The 21,089-nt window shown below is 47.3% G+C and overlaps 1 protein-coding gene across 6 annotated transcripts in view; it reads right to left on the bottom strand.

Moving 5' to 3' along the window:
* The window catches only part of ZNF395 (zinc finger protein 395), a 30,239-nt gene extending 15,426 nt beyond the window's left edge, over positions 1-14,813 (bottom strand). For 4 of the 6 annotated variants that reach the window (XM_023755948.1, XM_014457005.2, XM_023755965.1 and 1 more), the window contains exon 1: positions 14,715-14,813. The gene's annotated coding sequence lies outside the window, so the exon portion shown is untranslated. The remainder of the gene's footprint in view (positions 1-14,714) is intronic. The other 2 variants (XM_023755955.1, XM_023755961.1) reach the window with 2 other exon arrangements.
* Between the last annotated feature and the right edge of the window lie 6,276 nt (positions 14,814-21,089).

The raw sequence follows: 21,089 nt of genomic DNA, 5'->3' as shown, positions 1-21,089 counted from the left end.
CTGGTATAGCCCACTACACCCCTAGGTCATATGGGAGAGCCTGTTGCTCCTAGACTACTAGCCTGTACAGCAAGTTATTGTATAAAACATCACAAGAGAACATGATGCAATCACAAGACATGGCAGGCGTACAGTGTATGAGGCTGTTGCCAGTTAACACGGAATACCGTTTTACAGCAAAAAACTTTTATAAGTAGAAAGAGTATCCTCTGAAGTAATGGTAAAAAGTATACTACAGTAAATACCTAAATAGGTAACACAGTCATTTATTATCATCAGCAAGTGTTGTATACTGTACATAATTGTATTGCTACACTCTTATGTGGCTGACACAGAGCAGTAGCTTTGCATACACCAGCATCGCAAACATGTCAGTGATGCACGGTGCTGACGGCTGCAACATCTCCAGGTGATAAGAACTTTTCAGCTCCATTCAAATCTTACGGGGCCACTGTCATGCATGCGGCCCGTCACTGATCTAACCGTTGTTACACAGCACAGGACTCCTGCTAAGTCAAAGCATGAGGACATCTGTTGGGCACCTGCAGATTCTCCAGCTTAGTTGGCTTCAAAGCTACCAAGAGCCACAGAAAGGAGCCACGCTCATTGTCCTCTCCTCGCTTTGCACCTGAGAAAGTTAACGCGTGGAGCTTAAGTGACTTGTTCACCGCGATAACGGTGGTGCCAGAGCCTGACTGAGATCTGGTCTCCTGGCGCGGGATCCAAGAACACTGCCTGGGAGCTGCCCGCCCACTGCCTCCAGCAGCACGAGGTGTCGGCTACCCACGCGTTCAGGGTGCTGGAAAGGAGGACCGCAGCCCTGGCATCGCCAAGGAAGGCCATCCGAGGCCCCGGCATGTTCATTCCTGGGGAACAGAAGCTGCTCTGGAAAAGGCACGTGTCATTTCTGCATGCTCTGAGGCGTCACTGCTCCCCCATCGTGCATACGCCAGGAAGCAGGGAATGGGTACCACCACCCTCCGCATTGCATAGAGGGGAACGCCTAGGGGGGAGCTCACACTAGAAACCCTGGTTTGAAGCTTCATTAGTCAGTGCTCCCACCTGAGAGCAGGGGTTCCAACCACAATGGCACTCGAGCACCAGGGCTGGGGGGCACTGGGGGTCGTCTGGGCTGCTCCTTGACCCTCAGGCTCCTACACCATTCCAGAAAATAGAAACTCGAACTTCCAGGTCCTTCGGTGATCCGAATCAGTCAACAAGCTTATTCTTGAGAAATCCCTCCTTTAACCACAGCCTCTCTACTCAGTGAGATTCAGGGGAAACACAGATTTGCCCTGAGGCCACTCGGTCAGTCCCCACTCAGAGCCTCTTTCCTCATCTATAAATCACAAAGCTAGGAACACTTTAGATGTTGCTCCCCAGCAAATGTTGTCATTTTGTCGCAAATAAATTCTTACAAAGAAAATTTTTTAAGTAAATAAAACATGCCTGGCCAGTGTGGCTCAGTGGTTGCGCATCGACCTAGAAACCAAGAGGTCACCAGTTGGCTTCCCAGTCAGGGCACATGGCCAGGTTGCGGGCTCCATCCCCTGTAGGAGGCATGCAGGAGGCAGCTGATCTATGAAGTGTCTCTCTTATCGATGTTTCTCTCTATCCCTCTCCCTTCCTCTCTAAAAATCAATAAAAACATATTACTTATATTACAAATAAGTAAATAAACCAACCACAACACTAATGCTCCCCCTCACCAATACCTTGGGAGAGCACATGAGACCGTGCCTGCAGAACAGAGGTGGGGAACGTCTAGCCCTCGGGCTGTATAAGGCCCACAGAATCATTGGTCGGACCCTGCCAAGGCATTAGGGGTGAGTAAGTTAATTAAATGTTTGATTAAATCTAGCAAGCTAATTTTTAAGTCGATCATTTTGTATGGCCCTAGAACGATGTTATAAATATCCAAATGGCCCTTGGCAGAAAAAGGGTTCCCCACCCCTGCTGTAGAAGCTCTTCGCAACCTGTCAAGTGTGACAGAAAAGGGGGTTTTACAAGTCTTTTACTCAGAGTTTCAAGGGCTGGAAGCAGAGAGCATAGTATCTCCGCCAGGAATTCCCCAGAAAGCAGAGAAAAGGTAAGAACAAGGTCAGAGTCCCAGCACCCTAAGGAGCTCCCGTTCAGCTGTCTGGTGACTTCACAGCCAGTAACAACACTATGGTGAAAGCTTTATTATCATGAAAAGGGAGGAGAATGTGAGAAGCAAATTCTTGGCCAAAAAAATGTACATCCAACGAACTCGGTTTTTACAACCCACTCACCGCCCTTCATCCTTGTAGCCTCAAGACAGAAACAAGAACCTCTAACTTGTCCTAACTGGTTTGGATCAGTGGATAGAGCATCAGCCTGTGGACTGAAAGGTCCCAGGTTCGATTCCGGTCAAGGGCATGTACCTTGGTTGCAGGCACATCCTTAGTAGGAGGTGTACAGGAGGCAGCTGATCGATGTTTCTAACTCTCTATCCCTCTCCCTTCCTCTCTGTAAAAAATCAATAAAATATATTTAAAAAAGAAAAAGAAAAAAAGAACCTCTGACTCTCCATTTAATTCCGTGGACCAAGAGCTAGAGGTGAGGCCGCAGTACCGCTGAGAGACATCAGAGGGCAGCATCCATCCAAGAGCTAGAGGTGAGGCCGCAGTACCGCTGAGAGACATCAGAGGGCAGCATCCATCCAGAGAAAAGAAACAACCTTTTTCTAGACCAAAAAAACCAGTAGCCACCCCCACTTTCCACAACAGGAAGTTTGAGGTTTCTACCTCTGAAAATTAAGAAAAAGTCCTATTTCCAAAATTCCTGGGCTTCCAGTCTCCAGATGGAGCCTGAAATATTCGGCTAACAGACTCTGATGATGTTTTTATCAGCCTTCTTTTCTTTTTTGTTGATCTAAAAAATATTTTATTTGGTTTGTGAACCAACACCTTCCACAGACTGCGGGATTTGCCGAGCTGGTGAACCTGCCCGCTTCTGGTTGGTTCCCGCGTCTGTTTGCTCTCTTCTCTGGCCTTTCTCCAAATTCCACACTGAAATGTGCTTTATTTTATTCGTTGATCGTATGCCCACATCTTAATTTTCAAAAGCAGAAGAGAAAGAAGGAAGAGAAACTTTTGCCTTTGTCGAGTGCCTCCTAGGCACTAGCTTTCACAAATTGTATCTAATTTAATCCTCAGAACAATCTGAGATAAACAGAATGGCCTTTTATTTCTGATGAGGAGACTGAGCCATAGAGAGCGTAGGGTGCTGAGGCTACACAACAGCAGGAGGGGGGCGGGGTTTGAGGGGTGCTGCACCCATGTCTACCTGGGGTCAAAGGTCATAATCCTGCAATTATCCCAGGAGGTGTGGGATCTCTCAAAATAAAACACTCCATTAAGTTGCTTTTTACCTACATGTATTTTCCCCCCTTTGTCAGTGACCCTTAATAGAAAAAAAGAAAAGAGAAAAAAAAAAAACCTCTGATCCTGCAAGTCTCTACTTCAGTTTCTTTGTACAGTTTCTTTCCTTGAGAAATCTCTTCACTGGCGTCTTAGCCTCTTACCTACAAAACAGAGGTCAATGCTTTAGTCTGACCTTGTTAAGCAGTCCAAGTCACTGTTAATCATTCAGTGGTTTGGGGAGACCTTTATACACATACTGCGCTCTGAGAGGGAGCAGAGAAATTACGCAATCCGTCTCAAAAGTTAAAAGATGTTAGCCAGGTTTACACGAGTGACTGGCAGCATGGACGTGAAAAACACAAATCTAGACTAAACGTGGGCTGGGCAGCATCGCCAGGTGGGACTCGCTGCCTCTCCTGTATTTCTCGGCGCACTCTCTATATTACGGGCATGGCTCTACAGATAACAGAGCCCTTCGAGGGCTCAGAAGTGGATGAGAGCACCTACGGAGGTCAGCAGGGCAGTGGGGTGGAGGAGCCAGGTAAACTCTGGACCAGGGGTCCTCAAACTACGGCCCGCGGGCCACATGCAAATACAAATATTGTATTTGTTCCAGTTTTGTTTTTTTACTTCAAAATAAGATATGTGCAGTGTGCATAGGAATTTGTTCATAGTTTTTTTTAAACTATAGTCCGGCCCTCCAACGGTCTGAGGGACAGTGAACTGGCCCCCTGTTTAAAACGTTTGAGGACCCCTGCTCTGGACCTTCGAGTGACTTTTCAGGCTCACCTGTTACTTTATACCTGGGATTAAGGGTCCCACCCTCCCTCCTAGCACACGTCTATCAATCTCACTGGAGACTTCTTCAAACCTCTCTTCCCTGATCTCTCTGCTTCTATTCACTCCCCTATGGGTTTCTTTCTCGGGAGTAATCCAAGGTCCATACAAACCAGCCATGCCCTAATTCACCATATGATCTGGTACAGCCAAGAGAAATCAAGAAACAGCCTTTAAAGAGCGGTTCTCAACCTGGGGGTCGCGACCCCTTTGGGGGTCGAACGACCCTTTCACAGGGGTCGCCTAAATACATCCTGCATATCAGATATTTACATTACGATTCATAACAGTAGCAACATTACAGTTATGAAGTAGCAACGAAAATAATTTTATGGTTGGGGGTCACCACAACATGAGGAATTGTATTAAAGGGTCTCGGCATTAGGAGGGCTGAGAACCACTGCTTTAAAGGATAACAATACCAATGTTTCGACATGTAGCCAAATCTCACTTTCTGATGTTACATTCCTGACGTACGGAATTCCTTGATTGGAACAAACTGGTGCTAAAAAGGACGTCCTGCTGGTGCACAGTCTTAAGGGGATCCTGGGGCCTCTGTGCTTCTCACCCCTTCCGTTGTCACAAAGAGGAGGGGTGAGCTAACTGGAGTACATATCTTGGTCAAAGTCCAAAAGGGGTTAGCCCCTTTCCAGGCTCAGAAAACACACTCTGATGTGCCAGCGGCCCTTAAATGAGGACATCTGCCCTCAGTTAAATCACTGGAACAGACAGGAGAGGAAAACAAGCCTTCTCTGTGGTTCTGAGTTGCAAATTGCTATTTGACATGTAACTGTTGCCGGACAACCACATGTCTCGGGCCTCTCACGCCCAATGGTTGTTCTCTCCTACCTAGGGACGCTGCAGCAAGCCATGACATCACCCAGGGGCACTTCCAGGACACAGGTCATCAGTCAAAATGATTCATTACATCACTAATAATTTGGGTTTGTTTTCTTTTTTCTTTTTTAGTTAAGGAGAGTTAAGTTTGGAGTAAGACTCTCGTTTGCTAAATCCTGGGTGCCTGCTACAAGCTCTCGAATGAACCATTAATTTATGAATCAAGGTGAGGGACAGCAACCCGTTGCCAAGTTTCAGGTTCTCTACTGAACCTCCGCTTCCTAATTCATGATCTCCACTGGGTAACCACTGCACAGAATGCCAGTTGGAGTTTTTAGTTCTTTGGCTAATATTTTGCATCCAATCCTTAAACTTTTATCAGAGGGGTGCTCATTTTTTCCTTTAAAATCTGTCAAGTTTTGCCCCGCCGGTGTGGCTCAGGGGTTGAGCTTCGACCTATGAACTAGCAGGTCACGATTCAACTCCCAGTCAAGGCACATGCCCGGGTTGTGGGCTCCATCCTCAGTAGGCGGCGTGCAGTAGGCAGCCGATCATTGATTCTCTCTCATCATTGATGTTTCTATCTCCGTCTCCCTGATTTCATTTATGAAACCAATAAATATATATTTTTAAAGAAAATCTGTACAGTTTTAACTAAAAACTTTTTCCAGTGTGATGTTCTAAGCTCATTCAAAGGTTAACATGTAGCAATAAACATCTCTTCTTTCACAACACAACTCAATGCAGAGCAGGATTCCCAATTATTTTCCAGCACCTCTTAGCCAGGGGCCATCTCTGAGAGATGCAAGTGCATGTGCAGCGTATTTACAACATATGCAGATATGTCTAAGGGCCTCTTAGAGTGCAGGTCACCGTCTGAACTTGGCAGAAGCAAGGTGTCATACCCCGGCACCACCACCCAAATGCCGCCTGGTGGTTCTCAAGTCTTTCTTTTTTCCTGGACTGCCTTCTCCAGAAAAAGTGAAAAAATACTCACTTCACTGAGCATATACTGACCTTTTCTTCCCAGAGGACTCTCTGCCCAGCCTGGCTTTGGCTAAAAAACCCTCCAAGAGTAGCCAAGGGTATGAGCCAAAACTTTTATATCTCTCAAGTTATGTAACAGTCCCCATTATACCATTTTTATTTTTTGAAATACATTTTTATTAGTTTCAGAGAGAAAGGGAGAGGGGGAGAGAGAGATAGAAACATCAATGATGAAAGACAATCATTGATCAGCTACCTCCTGCATGCCTCACACTGGGGATTGAACCCACAACCCGGGCATGTGCCCCGAACGGGAATCGAACTGTAACCTCCTGGTTCTTAGGTCGATGCTCAACCACTGAGCCACACCATTTCTAAAATGTGTGGTGTGCATTTTAGATTTTCACAATACAAGCTTAAGGTACACAGCACTGAGCATGTTCGTGATTGATTCAATACCAACATTTCTAAATCAGCTATTCAGAGAACGACCATTTGGATTTTTAGAGCATTTAAATTCTTGTCTTTTTCTGAAGGCTTTTAAAAACTGGATTACACTGGTCAATGTGTAAGAGTTTAGACTACCCATAAAATTAAAGTGATAGGCTATATCCGATGAACAGGAATCTTACAGGTTGCCCCTCTCCCATTCAGGGGCTGGCATCCTAAGTGAGCACCCAGCCTTCCCGTTGCTGTGAGGAATAGATGGGACAGGATCATGGAAGGAAGAAATAAGGGGCCCGAAGAGCAGTGCTATTTTCCTGTTCCGGCAGATGGGCTGTAGAAATAGGTCATCGATTGGTCACACCGAATTTTCTCCAGCAAATAACGAACGACCCCGATCAACAAATACTTTTGTTGGTTCGACCACACAACAGTCTTCAATCAAGTGAAAGAGACGGCTCTGTCTGCACTGCCGGCAGGACGAGCGTGTGTTTCACAGTTCTGCCCAGGAACCAGCACACTTCCCCTTCCTTCACACCTCGCTCCCCATCGGCTTCCAAACCACCAGGGCCACGCGCGCGGCTCTCTGTTCCGCGCTCTGTCATGCGTACACGACTCTGCACTACATAGGACTATTCTTAGCACAGGGCTCGGTGCATCGTTGGGGCTTAGGAAACTGTTTCTCATAGAGCTAATGGGACTGTCTCTTCCTCACTGCAAGCCCTTTGAGGGCAGAGGCCACATCTTGCTCATCTCATCAGATGTATGATGTTAAGGAGCTGATACTCCAGAGAGGCCCAGATTCAAAAAAGAATGTGCTCTAAGAAGTCGTCCTTGCCGCCTGCCCTAAAATGAAGACAGGTATCAAAAGCAAGGGGAGAGTTTTAGTGTTTCAACCCAGTTCTAAGACGGGAGTGTTGCCTTAAAAGCAAGTTGGGAATCCTAAATAAGGAAGCAGGCACAAGTAACACCAAGCTCACAGGCCTGTGTGTGGGAGGCAGAGGGGTTTCCAGCACGGCTCTGTACATGCACCGGGGGAGGGGAGTGCATATGCCCTGTGTACGTGTGGGTACGTGCGTGCATGGTGGTCAAACCTGATTTACACTGTGCTAAAACTATGTGAGCGTTCCAGAAGGGAGGGAGAGGGGCGGGGGGGGGAGGAGGGGATGACTGCTGACTCGGCATTTTACCCAGAGGCTGCAGCAAGGAGGGAGCCAGGAGCTGAGTATCTCTGGGAACACAAGCCTCAGAGAATTAACAGTTTTTCTCAAGCAGTTTTCAGCGTAAGCTTAGAAGAGACCTGCGCATTAACTCAAACCTCCCATGAGTAAATGCTTGAATGGCACTAGGGTTTACACCCATTTTGATGCACACATTGGGGACCTTCCCTGTTTGTCCTGACCTCCCAGCAACTCAAGAAAATGTGGACGGACAGTATAATCTCCATGTTACAGCTCAGAAAACCGATGTTCCTCGAGGAGGTCGCCTGTTTGCCGAAGCTGGCACGCACTGGCGCTGGCCGCTCTCCTGGCTGCTCCCTGGGCCTGCTCCCTCTTCCCCACAAGTGGAGACCCAGCAGCAGGGCAGGGGCTCCGGACCCGGTGCAGGGTCCAGGGCTCTGGAGGCATGGCCCCAACGCCGGGGCACTGCCTTATCTGACCTTCACAATGCTTAAGGAAGAAACGTTTCCTCGAGGTAGTGATAGGAAAGCAAAGCAAAAGCTGGCAACAAAGAACTCTCCTAAAAATATAAAACGCGGAGAGGAGAATTTTAAAAGCCAAACAATCTGCTGTGGCTGAGTGGTTGAGCGTCGACCTGTGAACCAGGAGGTCACAATTCGATTCCCGGTCAGAGCACATGCCGGGGTTTCGGGCTCAATCCCAGTGTGGGGCGTGCAGGAGGCAGCCGATCAATGATTCTCTCACCACTGATGTTTCTATCTCTCTCTCCTTCTCCCTTCCTCTCTGAAATCAATAAAAACATATTTAAAATAATAATGATGAGCCAAAACCGGTTTGGCTCAGTGGATAGAGCGTCGGCCTGCGGACTGAAAGGTCCCAGGTTCGATTCCGGTCAAGGGCATGTACCTGGGTTGCGGACACATCCCCAGTGGGAGATGTGCAGGAGGCAGCTGATCGGTGTTTCTCTCTCATCGATGTTTCTAACTCTCTATCCCTCTCCCTTCCTCTCTGTAAGAAATCAATAAAATATATTTAAAAAAAATAAAATAAAATAAAATAATAATGATGATAATAATAAAAGCCTAATAATCCAGGACCCCATTAGCCTAAGGCCCTGAGTGGCACACGTGCCAAAAAGGGAAGACTTTGTGGCCACGATGCCCAAGGCGCCAATCTTAAGACACAAGGAAAAGGCTTCCTATGTTCTCACTCCTTTGAGAAGGCAGAGAAATGCAGACTGGCTTCCTATACTCCTTTCATTCAAGTGGTTAAAATAGAGAAAGTATTTGGAGCTCAACAGTCCTTTGAGTGAATAATGGCATTCCCCGATGGCACTGAATAAACAGACAGTGGGGCTTGTAAGGGGCGGATGGGGGGGGAGGGGTGAGAACCACCTGGTGGCTTGCCTGGCTGGAGTCAACAGGTAATAACAAGACAGCGACACAGAGCGGCAGGTACTCCAGAAAGAGGTCACCTGGTCTGAGAGACAGGCCAGGAGGGTGAGATCCAAAAGTAAAAATGAGAAACCACACTCGTGCAGAAAAGATCCGTCAACGAGAGACCGCTGGCCAGCAAACACAAGCAGGTAAGGGAAGGGCCCAGAGACCCCTCAGGAATCCCAGCCTCGCCCGGGAGCCTCCGTCCCACATGTAAACGGACAGTAAATAAGCTGTAATCTTGGAAATCAGCAGGCACAAGATAAGAAGCATGTGTGGCTGGGATGACATTTGAAAACCTGAAAGAAGAGCTGGGAACCAGAATTTGTTCCAAGACCAGGATGGTGGGTGGGCCAATGGGAGGAGATCTGCCTGGCCGGAAGGGAAGTCACCAGGCTTTTGCAGATCAACGTTTAACCCACCTTTCCCCTTAATTCCTACTCCCCGATTAACTGTACACGTTTTCCGTTTCCATGGGGGGGTGGGAAAAGACAGAGACACAGAGTGGCAGGTACTCAAGGAAGATGTCACCTGGTCTGAGACGTCTCCTACAATCGGGCATTCTCCCCAGGACCAAAGGGAATGCCTCCCACCCCTCAGGAGCGCCGGGGCTGAGAGGAAAGAAAGGCTGGAAGGCACTGAAGTACTAAAACCGGCCCCTCCGAATGACACCCAGCCTGTGTGGGAGAAGTGAAGCCCGGACCCCCTGAGGGAGCACCTCCAGGGAAGGAACAGAGCAGCCAGGCACCTCCCCCTGTGTGACCCCAACAGTCAGCCACCTCCCAGAGCCTCCACGTCCCACCCCCACCTGTGAAAAATGAGAAGAGTGCCCGGCATCTGGAAGGAGCGCACGCTGTGTCCCTGGCCCGCCCGCCTGTCTTAGGTGGAGGCTGGGGAGCGAAGTCACACCATGGGCCACGCTGGCTGCTCAGTAGCCACTGTCAGGCTGGCGTCTGGGAACTGAGGTTGTAAAAGGACGTGTGACCAGAACCAGTAATACAACAACTGATTCTAAAGGAAACCAAGATGTTGACCATGGGTGAGCCACTCATTAATTAAAATCACAGCAAAACTGATTTGCAGCAAGATAAGGGAACCGAGAAACCCAACGCATTCCATTGAGGGGCCTGCTGGCCACGACGAACCAATCCCGGGGGTTCAGGGCTGAGCGTGTGCAACACCAAGCCCAGAGCCAGGACCTGCCGCCCGTCTCCCACATGGCCTAGCTCCTCATTTCATCCCCAGCAGACACGTCCCAATCCTGCTCTTGTCTCCTGAGTCCAAATCTCATTCTTGGTGCCCTGCCCAGGGTGGTCAAACCTCCCTGAGGCGAAGCCTGGCCAGCCTCTGTGACGGACCTCTCGTGCTGCTACAGACTCTCGAGTCCTGGTTCCAGGTGTGCTGGTTCCAGATGTGCTGGTTCCAGATGTGCTGGTTCCAGATGGGCTGTTCCAGGTGTGCTGCTCCAGGTGTGCTGGTTCCAGGTGTCCCGGATCCAGCCCTGGGCCACACCGGTGCAGACCCACACAGGAAACAATTTTGCACCAACTCACCAGAAAGAGCACCAGGGAACACAAACACCGGCGTTTTAAAAAATCTGCTGATACTCAACCCACGTGGCAGGCTCTGCTGATGAACTGGAACAGAATAGTTTAGAAGCCTAAGCTTCAGACCCTTAAAGAGCCTCAGGCCTCACTGAGCTCCCACCTGGGTCCTACCTCCAGCACTTGTTGATAAAAGCACTTACTATCCTCCAGAGCGACATCCAGATGTTTGCGCTTTCGCATTAGACGAATGAATCAGAATCCGCTTCTTTCAGGAAAATGCAAACATCCAGCAATCGGACACCGGAGCCCGATAGAAAGATGGTTTTCAGGATTCAGCTCGTCCAGTTAGATCCATGTGCATGTGAAAATGTGAAGTGCCTGACATAAGCTAACCAAGTGGAAATGTGTTATGAATTTTTAAAAAATCTGCTGGGTGACTGGGAGGGACAAGGAAGCAGACACATTTCCCCCAGAAAAGACAAAGTCAGCCAAAGTAAAGAGACTATAGACCCCATAAAGGAAGGTCCTTTACATACACAGTGAAAAATGAGTCCCGTGGGGGGGGGGCTCGCCTAAGGCACAGCCCACGAAGGAGGTACCTTTCTGTGGAGGCCACTTAAAGAACCTTCACGCCCCAGTCATTGTGGGGACGAGGATGCGTTCAAAGATGGAACAGGGGGTGGGGACACAGACTGACCGAGTCGCTGCTCCTGTCTGAGCTCAAGATATCGGGGTGTCCACTCTCGGATGTTTCTCCTTAAGTGGACAGGGTGGCAGCTCTGATCAGCGCTGTTCTAAGCCAAAGTGACAGAATAACCGTGGCTCCGTCACAGAGACCATGGCTCTCGCTCCCGAGGCCTGAGGGATGACACAGGCGCTCAGTAGGCCAAGACGCACAGGCCGTGGCTGCGCAGCGCTGGTGAGCCCCTGCCCGCCGCGAGGACGGTCGAGGAGGCTGGCTCCGCATGACTCTCACCCACATCAGGCCGGCAGGCGGGCTGCACGCACACAGTTCAGGGCCAGCAGGAGACTGGAATCTTCTGAGGACAAAGGCAGTGGCATGTTCTCAGGCAACACAACCACATCTAACTGCTCATTAGAACGGCCACAGAGCGAGCGGACAAGGAGACGATGCAATCCCCAGCCTCCCAGAGACCCGGTTCCTTTTGGGATGGCCTAGCACCTGTCACTTATCAAAGACGCACGAGCCAGTCACTGGCGAAGCACTTCAGACTTTTATCCTACGTCATCCCTCACAGTAACATCATCATCATCTTCTTCTCCATTTTACAGATGAGGAAACTGACACCCAGGGGGGCTGAGTAATGTTCCCAGGGCCACACAGCTAGAAAGTGACAGCAATGAGCTTAAATATGGCTGATTCCAAAAGAGGATGCTCTTTCTTCTATATTCTACAAAAAAATTATGGCTGCATCGACTAAGAAGCTAGACTGATGACCTCTTAAAGGCTCCTTGTTAGTAAAAACGTGAGTTACGCGGAGGTCAATGTGGCGGTGGTGGTTTGGGCACAGAAAGGAAATGAAACGGGCATTACAACAGCAAAGCATCAAGCAGGGGGCTCCCCCAGGAGCAGGGCTACGGTTATTCTCATCTCACACTTTCCCAAGTATCTCAGGGCGGCCAAGGAGCCCTAACTTCCCAATCATGTGACCTTGGGCAAACTACTTCACCTCCCTGTGCCTCAGTTTCCTCGCCTCTACAATGGGAAAGACAGCAGCTCCTCCTCCACCGGATCACGTGAGGGTGTCGCCAGGCCGTGCGATTCCCTGTAACCGTGCCTTGGTTTGTAAGAACCATCAAGCTCCTCTTCCTAGCGATTCTGACTCCTGGGAGGGAGGACCCTGGGGAAGAATGAAAAAGTGCCCCTCGGGCACTAAGCACTGTGCCTGGCACACAGAGTGTACATAAATGTTAGCCAGAAACAAACCAAGAAAAGGCACCAAACTCCGCACAGTGATGAGCCAAACTTAAGGAATGATTACGGGGAAGACTGTGGAAGTAAGTGGAGGGGAAACCAGCCAGTAAAATTTAACACTGACAAGGGCAGTGCAATACATTTAAGGAAAAAAAAAATCGAAATCACAAAGAGCTCTGTGGCCACGGTCAGAATCCAGGAAAGGGACCTGTACGCCACGGTAGATCAGACTGTCATCCTATCGTGGCCACAGGGGCCAAAACAAACAAACAGACAACCACTGTGTCCGGCACCGCTGCAAAAGTACTGAAAACAAAAAGCAGCACACTGCCACCCACCCCCGATAAAATTAGAGCATTCTCCACCCTGGGAACAGTGGACGCCTGACCAACCATAAAAGTAAGTTGTAAAAACAGAAGACGGTCACCGAAATGGGCTGTGGGAGGGGGAGGGCAGGCCAGAGCCGCCAGAGAGATCAAGGCCAGCAGAGTCCTGTGAGAATCTAGCAAATGGGAGAGATAAGGTGGGGCGCTAACTCCGTCACCAAATCCTGAAATGACAGGGAGGGAGCGCCTGCTCACACCCTCGGGAGCCCAGAAGAGGCGCAGGCAATATAAATGCATGCCTGGGTTTGGGCAATTACTTGAATGCAACACTGGGGTTCCCCAGGGGTCAGATCCAGAACTATTGTCATTCGCATCTGTGTAAATGCATGGGAAGTAATGAAGGCTGCACAAGGGTCCTGCCTCTCACTGGCTCGGTGACCACTGGCAGCAGCGCATGCCCTTCAAGAGGGACACAGCCCAGCCCTCCCTTGGCGTGTGTTTGGCCTGATACAAAGAATTTTTATGTCTTCCAGGAGTTCTCAGAGATCTAGAGATGATGCCAAGAAGTGTAAATCCAGAGACACACGCTATCCTCCTGCCCATCAAATGAAACTGTTCAAGTATATGACAGTGTTTTAGATGTTTTTTTATTTCTAAGAACACTAAAATGCTCCCAAACACCTCGCCCTGGGCTTGAGCACTGAAGGGTAAGGCACCCCGTATTCTACAGCGGCACAGAGAGGGAACGCAGATGTGTTGAAGGTCTCTGGCTAGGGAGTGAACTGGGCTTAGAATTTACCACGCAGTCCACAACGGGCTGCCCGTCCACCCTGCAATCCCTCTGCACGCTACCACAACCAACATGCAGGCCAAAGTCCTCAGGGGGACCAGACAGAAGTAACTATGGGGCCCAACCCTTCTAGGCCACCAGTGCTAACTCCTGGGGGGGGGGGGGGTGCCCACACACCTAGCACACGCTAAATCCTGCGCGAGCCTTAGGAAACAACTGCTTCATGTCTGAGCATGCTTCCAGTGTGGGCTGGCCTACATGAAGTCTAAGCGAGGCACTCACCTTGCCATGGGTCTTCATTAGGATTTAAAATTTCAAGTGCCCTACGACACAGCCACTCCCCTTTCTCGGTGTCTACCCAAGAGAAACACTCACCTGTGTTACCAAGAGGCAAGTGCAGCCAAGTTGACTGTAACATTTCTAACAGCAGAGGATTTAGAAATAACCTTACATGTCCACCAGTTAGAGCAGCGGTTCTCAACCTGTGGGTCGTGACCCCTTTGCAGGGGTCAAACGACCCTTTCACAGGGGTCGCCTAAGACCATCGGAAAACACATATATAATTACATACTGTTTCTATGATTACTCACTATGCTTTAATTAGGTTCAATTTGTAACGATGAAAATACATCCTGCATATCAGATATTTACATTACGATTCATAACAGAAGCAAAATTACAGTTATGAAGTAGCAAGGAAAATAATTTTACGGTTGGGGGTCACCACAACATAAGGAACTGTATTAAAGGGTCGCGGCATTAGGAAGGTTGAGAACCACTGAGTTAGAGGAAGGCTGAACAACAGTGTCGCCTTCTGGTTCCAAGAAAGGCCATCCAGGAGTTAAACAGAATCAAGAAGACCTACCTAAGGATTGGAAGCAATCACCAAGAGGTGCCCTTGTGGGCAGGGCACGGGGGACAGGACGTGTGTGCAAAGCACGTCTCTTTTTTAAAGCTCTATGGGTATAGCTGCAAGTATGTAAAGCATTTGAAAAATACCAGCAAACCTGAAACAGCGGCTGACCTCTGGGGAAGGGCTGGATTAGGAGTGGTTGTCAAGGAAGATTCCGTCTGCTCTGGAAGGTTTGCCTTGTTTTCCTGTGAAGAAGGTGTTTGTTCATTTACTCGCTGTGTAACAAAATTTCATTTAACTTTAAAAAAAGAAAGAAACTGACCCTGTTCAATACATTTCAGTAATATGTCTGGGGGCACGTGCTTCCCCAGGAGGCTGACAGCTCAGCAGTGCAAAGCATGCAGGCTTTGCAACACGGATCTTGTTTCAATATGACAAGCCCAACTAAGGAAGAGGCAGGGAAAAGGCAGAAAGTGTGTTGGGGGCTTCTGGGTAATCCAAGGGGATGTCCTCGGAATCATTCCAATTCTTCTGGCTGAGGATTCCAGCTCTCCAACAAACACACACACACACACACACACACACACACACACACACGCCAATAATGGCAGCCCTCGCCCAATCACACTCGTTCCTCACATTAATCTGGATCCTGTGGACACTGAGAAAAATCTGAATACCCCATTAGACAGGCTCCAAAATATTCCTGACTCACCAGGACTACCTAACCATATAGGGTACTGATTTTGTTGTTTTTGTTGTTAATCCTCACCGGAGCATACTTTTTCCCTTGATTTTTAGAAAGAGTGGAAGGAAGGGAGGAAAGGGGAGAAGGGAAGGGAGAGAGAAACATCTATATGAGATGTTTCTATATATAAACATCTATATATCGATTGGTTGCCTCCCCCATGGACCCCGCCTAGGGCTGGGGATCGAACCCACAGCCCTTAGGTCCACAGGCCAATGCTCTAACCACTAAGCAAACCGGCCAGGGCATAGGATACTGATTTTTAAGCACACACACCCCCTCCATCTCTTCAAAGCACTCTGTATCAAGTCCCCAGAAACACAAAATTTGAATCTTAAGAACCTAATTGGCAAAACTAACCTGAGGTGATAGAAATCAGAGCTGTGGTCCTTCTGATGGGGGTGGGGGTGGGGGGTGTAATCTAGAAATAGTCACAAGGAACATTTCTGGGGTGATGAAAATGTTCTGTCTCGAAATGCATTTGTCAAAACTGATTAACCAGCACACTTAAGATCTGAGCATTCCACTGTATGCAAATTATACCTCAATCTAAAAAAAAAAAAAAAATAGAGCTACTGAAACGCTGTTTCTCTGCCAGCTGCAGCAGAACTTTGAGCTGCCCTATCAGACTTCTGAAATCCCTGTTATGCTATGTAAAGAGCACAGAGCACCATGGCGACAGTGGCCATAAAAATAGATAACAAGATTAAAATGGATAGAGGACACATGAATTTAAGAACGGCGCACCAGGAGCAATTCATTTCCAGCGGCAGAAGAAAAACAGAAAGAGGAGAGGGAGCTTCTCATCCCCCCTGCACTTTGAAAAGCAGCCGCCCGAGTGTGGTTGTTTTTCCTAAAAGTGTTTTCATGACTTCCCAATACTCAAAGGACAAAACGGGCTGAGAACTGTTATTATTCCTCCCTGTATTTTGCTTTAAAAAAAATATTTTTAAAGCACAGGGTAGTGTACGATTTTCCCATCTCCAGTCTATGTGGCCCAGGGAACCGATTCGTAGCAATTCCACAAGCAGAGCTGATGTGCCATACACTGTGTAGGGCCCCAATGATACTGAGATAAAGGAAAACTGGGCCCTTTGTCACCGAGGCACAGGTTTCCAATTTAGTTCTAAATGACCAAGTTCTGCCTGTATTTTATATGCCTCTAAACCTGTCACTCCCTAAGCTGTGCACCCCAAAACTACTTTACTCCATGTGAACAGAGAGCACTTTCCTGCCAAATACTGGTGTTTTTTTTTCAAATGCTAAAGTGTGAGCCCGGATCACGTGGAGACAGAAATCATCTTGTGATGCTCTCCGAAGCTGAGATAAGCCTCTATTCTCTCTGCAGAGCTCTCTAAGAAATGTTTGCTATGTGATTTTGCCCTGGCAGTGCCCGAACCAGCAAAAAAGGTAATCCAAAAATACCAGGAAGAAAATCTAAAAACGTTAAATAATCAGGGTGGGTTCTAAATCAACCATAAATTTCAGTAAACTTTAGGCAATATTAAACTAATCAAATGTTCTACATGTAAGCTATAAGTAATAAAAATGAAAAATGTTTAGCTTAAACCACAAACTTATTGTTTGATATAAAATACACACACACACACAAACACACACACACACATTCTGGGAAATCCCACACAAAAGTTCTTTTAAATGTATCCATCTCTTTTCCTCTTTGTCGCTAAACCTACAGAGCAATCACAAGGCTCAGTCTCTTCCCAGGTATCAGGATGGCATTTACAGGGCTATGCCTGGTGATATAAATCTGTGGTGTTGGACATTGAAAGGAGATGGTCAAGGGCACTCTCAGGTCCCCAAAAGCCAAGCAGAGCACCCATCATTCAATTGAAGGGCCCCACCTTGGTTCATTCATTTTCCTGCTAGAACTGGCCGATACACACATCATTAGTCTTTTATGTATCCATCTATTTTATTTATTATTATTTTCCATTTCTACCCAAGCCCCAACCTTTTCGCTTTCCTAAAGACCAAATTCCATTTTCAGCAGCCCTGTGCCCACAAACTGAGTCCTGCCCCGTTTTGGAATAGTTCTCAAAAGTGACTGTAGAAGGGTCTCTTGAGAATGCTGGGACCCATTTATAAGCATTTTTTAAAAAGCTGAAATGATGCTATTGACTCAGATACTATGCAACTACAGGTAGAGCCCCTCATCCATATTCTCATTCAGCTGTGACAAATCACTTAATGACCTGACCCTAAAGATTGGAAAGGATTTTAGAGGTCGACCTAATTCGTGTCCTTCTCTTCTACAGTAGTTTTACTCAATAGCATTCGACCCAACTTGGATACCTCCAATAATGAGAAGTTCACTATTCTATGGGCAAACATTTCCATTGCTGGGCAGCTCTGTCAGCTGGAAAACCCTGTTTCACACTGAACTGAAATCTGCCCTCCTAGTCGTTGGGGTTCAAAGGAACCTTAAAGCTCATCAACTTCAGTGTCATCATTCTACAGATGAGGAATCTGAAGCTAGAGAGGATCAAGCCATTGTTCTATCCATCGGTCAAATTCCAACAGCAGGAGCAGACATGAGCAAGTCTACCCTTTCCTATGCTTGGTAACCATGGAAATACTTGAAAGCTCGATCACATGCCCACCCCATGAGTACACTCCAGTCATTCCTGATTCTACACCAGCCTGGTCGCCTTCCTGTGGATAGTCTTGCTGGTTCGTGTTTTTTTAAAAATATGACCGGCGGTGGGGGGGGGGGGGGGGTTCAAATGTCACATGACCAGCAGAGGTTATTAAAACTAGATCCCTTGATTGGATGGATGAATTCCTGAACCAGTTGAGAACTGGATTCAACTTGTGAACGCCTCATCCCACTTAGGGCCCACATTAATCTCACAAACATAAAACTATCTCAAAACTTTTTCCCCACATGATCTGCCCCTCCTCGGCATGTGTGGAGTGCTACCAGGGTTGTGCCTGTCTGCTCACCTGTGGGTCTGCCCCTTTCAATTTGATTATCAATTTCAGATCAAGAACTGTCTTATTTTGTGACTCCAGTGCCTCATCCTGTGTGTGACACAAAGCAGGTAGGGACAGCCCAGCAGCTGTGGCTCAGTGGTTGAGAATTAACTTATGAACCAGGAGATCACTGTTCGATTCTCAGTCAGGGCACATGCCTGCATTGCAAGTTTGTTCCCCAGTGTGGGGCATGCAGGAGGCAGCCGATCAGTGATTCTCTCTCATCACTGATGTTTCTATCTCTCTCTCCCTCTCCCTTCCTCTCTGAAATCATTTTAAAAATATATTTAAAAACAAAAGAACAAAGCAGGTAGGTACTCAAGATATGTCACTGAATGAACCATCTACTTTTCCCCATCCTGTCCTTGAACAACAAAATGTTTCTAAAATATCAGTGTTCAAGAGAAAGAAAAGACAAACCAGACTAGGAGAAAATATGTGCAAAAGATACAGCTGGTGAAGGACTATTAGCCATAATATACAAAGAACTCTTAAAACAATAATAAGAAAACAAACAACTTGATTAAAAAATTGGCCAAAGACCTTAACAGACGCCTCACCAAAGAAGATCTACAGATGGAAAAAAAAAAAAAAGTACATGAAAAGATGTCATCACATGTCATTAGGGAAATGCAAATTAAAAGAAGATACCACTAAACACCTGTTAGAATGACCAAAATCCAGAACACTGACAACACCAAATGCTGGTGAGGATGTGAAGCAACAGAAACTCTCATTCACTGTTGGTAGGAACACAAAATGGTACAGCCTCTTTGGAAGACAGTTTGGCAGTTTCTTACAAAAAATAGACAGACTCTTACCATATAATCCAGCAACAGCACTTGCTGGTATTTACTCAAAAATTTGGAAACTTATGTCCACGCAAAAACCTGCACCCAGATGTTCAGAGTAGCTTTATTCATAATAATTGTGAAAACTTGGAAGTAACCAAGATGTCCCTGAGTAGGTAAATTTAGGATAAACTGCGGTACATTCAGGCAATGGAATATTATTCAGCACTAAAAAAGCCGTGAGAAGCAACGAAGGAAGCTTAAATGCATATTACTAAGTGAAAGAAGCCAAACTGAAAAGGCTGCATACTCTGTAATCCCAACTATATAACACTGTGGAAAAGCAAAACTGTCCAGACAGTAAAAAAGGTCAGTGGTTGCTAGGGGTTTGGGGTGATGTTGGGATAAACAGGCAGAGCACAGAGGTTTTTAGGGCAGTGAAAGCACTCCATCTATATATATAAAAGCCTAAGCAACCGAACGACCGGTTGACTGGTCGCTATGACGCACACTGACCACCAGAGGACAGACGCTCAACGCAAAGGATCAGGCTCCCTCCTGTCTGGATAGGCCTGCAGGGATCGGGCCTGCGGGGATTGGGCCAAAAACAGCTATCTGACATCCCCCGAGGGGTTCCAGATTGTGAGAGGGAGCAGGCCAGGCCAAGGGACTCCACCGGTGCACAAATCTGTGCACCGGGCCTCTAGTAGGATACTAAAATGGTGGATACATTTTATTTCATACTAGAGGCCTGGTGCACGAATTCATGCATGGGTGGGATCCCTCGGCCTGGCCGGCAATTGAGGCCTATCAGGGGGCCAGCAGGCCGGGGGGAGGGACCGCAGGAGGTTGGCTGGCCAGCCTCCTCCCGCCCCATCAAGGCCCGGGGGAGGCGCCGTGGGAGGTTGGCTGTGGGAGCACACTGACCACCAGGGGGCAGCTCCTGCATTGAGTGCCTGCCCCCTGGTGGTCAATGCATGTCATTGTGACTGGTTGACCGGTCATTCTGGTCGTAAAGGTCGCTTAGGTTTTTATATATATAGATATTTGTCCAAATTCAGAATATATAACACCAAGAGTGAACCCTAATGTAAACTATGGAGGTAAAGTGATAGTGATGTGTCAACGTTGGTTCATCAATTGTAACAAATGTCACTCTGGTGGGGGATGTTGGTAATGTGGGACGCTTTCTATGCATGTGTGGGGCAGGGGGGTTTTTGGAAAATCTTCCTTTTAATTTTGCTGTGAATCTAAAATTGCTCTAAAAAATAAAGTGTATTTAAATAAAGTATATATATGGCACTGTTTCTTCCACTGTGATACACATACATTATAAAAACACAAATAATAAATTTTAAATGTCAAGAAAGAGTGTCACTCAACTTAATCCTTCAAGAAGCAACCAGTATTAAGTCTTTCAGTATTAAAATTAGTAATTTCCTTCCAGTCATTTTCTATATACTTTTGTTTCTTTAATATTTGAAATCATAGTGCAGATACACTTTAACTTTTAACAGAAACTTGTCCATGTTATTTTAAAATTATTCCTAACCATTATTTTTAATGCCCATAATATCCTATATATTATATCCCATATAATAAAAAAGTAATATGCAAATCGACCGAATGGTGAAATGACCAGTCACTATGATGTGCACTGACCACCAGGGGGCAGATGCTCAACGCAGGAGCTGCCCCCTGATGGTCAGTATGCTCCCATAGGGGGAGTGCCACTCAGCCAGAAGCCCTGAAGCCAGGCTCACCGCTGGCAAGTGCAGCAGTGGTGGCAGGAGCCTCTCCCACCTCTACGGCAGCACTAAGGATGTCCGACTGACGGCTTAGACCCATCCCCTGAGGGCTGAAGGGACCCCCCCCCCAACCAAGTGCACAAATCTTGTGTACAGGCTGAGTCTCTAGTTCTATTATAAAGACACATTCACTTATAGATTGCTACCAACCCACTCACACCATTGGCTATTTAGGTTATTTCCAA

The sequence above is a fragment of the Myotis lucifugus genome, unplaced genomic scaffold (assembly GCF_000147115.1).
Source record: "Myotis lucifugus unplaced genomic scaffold, Myoluc2.0 scaffold_1, whole genome shotgun sequence".
Taxonomy (NCBI): Eukaryota; Metazoa; Chordata; class Mammalia; order Chiroptera; family Vespertilionidae; genus Myotis; species Myotis lucifugus.
This window is presented reverse-complemented; position numbering and strand designations above follow the sequence as displayed.